The 2,705-nt window shown below is 43.0% G+C and overlaps 1 long non-coding RNA gene across 2 annotated transcripts; it reads left to right on the forward strand.

The window, feature by feature from the left end:
- On the forward strand, positions 1–2,705 carry LOC123177062 (uncharacterized). Of its 2 annotated transcripts, none has more exons than XR_006488753.1 (4): positions 1–127; positions 281–358; positions 731–918; positions 1,589–2,652. It is a non-coding gene; the product is annotated as an uncharacterized lncRNA (long non-coding RNA). The 2 variants fall into 2 exon arrangements; XR_006488754.1 differs by lacking the exon at positions 1–127 and having other exon boundaries at positions 217–358; positions 1,589–2,529; positions 2,613–2,705.

Here is a 2,705-nt window from a genome sequence, read left to right on the forward strand (position 1 = left end):
TGTGATGGTGGCTCCTGTAGTTTGTTAGGCTCCCCTACCTCACTCCCATCCAAGGTTGTTAGCTTCATTTCTCTCCTCCGCGCTTTTGATAGTGAGCGCTCGTCCACGCCAAGCAGCACCAATCCAGGTGAGCAGCCCCCTCTTGAAACTTTTGCTTTCTTCTACATCTTGATTTCTCCTTCTGCGTTCCACATACCATTTTTTGTTTTTGTTTCTGTTTGTTGTTGGAACTAGATTATAGTGAGCTGTTTTAGCTTACAAGAAACCTTCTTTTTTGAAGGAAATTCAGCAAAGCTGAGGAAGACAGAACTAGAGCAGAGAGGAAGCGGAACAGAACACTCTGTTATGAAGATGTGAAGTAGGTGGTAAATATGATTTGGTTTTTACTCCATCATATTGCACGTGTTCCATTTATTCCCGCCCAGGCTATTTCTCTCAGATCCATATGTGAATAAATCTCACTTGATATCCCAGTCCCAGTGTATATGACTTCTAGTCAAAGTAAAGTATCTTTGTTAATAATTGTAAAAGACAAGTTTATTTTCACTTCATGTGTTTCTCTAACTTCCTAACGTATGTATGTTGAAACTAATTTCATGGGAATTTTTGGTGGAAACGTATCTGCAGAAAACAATTGCCTGTGATAGTCGGTTTATTGTATTACAGATAGCCTGCTTGTTAAATACTCTGACTGCAAAATTTACTTACGCAGTGCTAATTGTGTACACAGTTTGCTCCCAGTACGATTCCATAACTCCAGCCACCATGAGCTCATCTGCTGCCATTGGAGCTATCAGTGGCTTCAAGGATAGGCTCCACTCCTTCAGTCCCATCCAAGATTGTTAGGTTCATTTCTCTCCTCCTGCTACTGCGCATTGGACAGCGAGCGCTTGTTTACGGCAAGCAGCACCGATCCAGGTGAACACGCCCCCCTTGAACCTTGCTTTCTTCGACGGCTTGATTTCTTATTCTGCGTTCCACATATGAAGCTCACTTGGCTACTATGGTACCTTTTGACTCATATCACCATAGTTCCATCGCTGTGCAGACCCCGTTTCAAGCTGCCATGAGGGCATGTACGTCAGTTGATGGGATTCTAGTATTAGTAGGGGAATTTAGCTGTTTTCGGTGTATAGTTTGACGCATATCTTATTTGCTGCCTAGCATGTTTTTTTTTTGGTGAAGTTAGCTCTAGACTCACTTTCCATGGAAGTGCTCTGCAGTTGGTATGTTAACATCATGAGCTAATATTTTTTACTCCCTCCGTCCCATAATGTAAGACGTTGTTAGACACTAGTGTAGTGTCTAGCAACGTCTTACACTATGGGACGGAGGGAGTACATGGCTGACAGCTATGTTCTGTTTCATTATTAAAGAGGGGTGTATACAACCAAATACACCGTTTATTAATGCAACTGTGGTGCCAAGACTTGACTCATGTGCTTCCTTGCTTCCTTTTGTTGGATAGTTTAATTCTCTCATTTGCAGCCTGCCCTGCTTTCTTTCTGACTTACCAGTTCCTTCCTTTTGATGCATCATCGCTCTCCTTTCCTCTAAATCCATCTGTTTGGTTTCTCCCCTGTGCAAGGCCTACTTTTGCTCCTGCTTGCTGTGCTACCTCCGGAGTGCCGGGAGATGACAGGGTTTCTTGACACGGTAGTTGGCGCAGCAATAGGATGGCTGGTGCAAAGCATCCTTGGGACCTTCTTCACTGAACAGATTGAAGACTGGAGTCGTGAAATTGGACTTGCTGAAGATGTGGAGAAGCTCAAATTTGAGATGAGAAATGTGGAGATGGTTCTTGCTGCTGCCGAGGGAAGGAGGATTGAAAACAAGCCTCTGGCACATTCACTGGATTTTCTCAGAGAGCTGCTTTATGACTCGGAAGATGTGATGGACGAGCTCAATTACTACCGACTCCAGCAACTGATCGAAGAAGGTGCTTCACTCGTCTCTCTTGTTCCATCTTTCTTGCTTTCAGCTTTTATATTTTTTTTGGCAAGTGCTTTCAGCTTTTATAATGGTGTTGGTTGTAATTGTTACTTGGCCTACAGTTTACTACCTACGTTCTAAAATGTTAGGTGCACACACATTATAAAAAATAGGTTTGACCAACCATTAGACTAAGGATATATGCGTTATATACACAAAAGTGATACCATTAGATTTGTATTCAGAAGCAATTTCCTGTCATACAATTTTTGTCACGTCATCTATGTATATTTTGTCACATACCGTATCACTGGTAGAAAACAGGGCTTTGGTCACAGGGCAATATTCACATTAGTCCTGGTTCAGTCACGAACCGGGACTAATGTGAGCATTGGTCCCGGTTCGTGCGGCTAAAGGCATTAGTCCCGGTTCAAATGAGCCCTTTAGTCCCGGTTTGAGACAAGAACCGGGACTAAAGGGTGCGATGCTGCTGTTCTCATCCATCCATTATTTCTCTCCTGTTCTTAATGCTGCTGCTGCTGCTGCTGCTGAGCATTTGAAGGAGCCGCCTGTCGACGGCAAGCCACACCAATCCAGGTGAGCTTTAACCTTTACTTTCTTCATTTCTTCCTCTGGGTTCCACTTATATCTTAGCTCTGAAAAAACCAGTTTTCAAACAGGAAAAATCAAGGGAAATTTCAGCAAGCTATGTTAGCTCTGAACCACCAACCTATTTTAGCTGTCGACACACCAATTTTCAAAGAATAATAACC

This window comes from Triticum aestivum, unplaced genomic scaffold (genome assembly GCF_018294505.1).
Source record: "Triticum aestivum cultivar Chinese Spring unplaced genomic scaffold, IWGSC CS RefSeq v2.1 scaffold247558, whole genome shotgun sequence".
NCBI lineage: Eukaryota > Viridiplantae > Streptophyta > Magnoliopsida > Poales > Poaceae > Triticum > Triticum aestivum.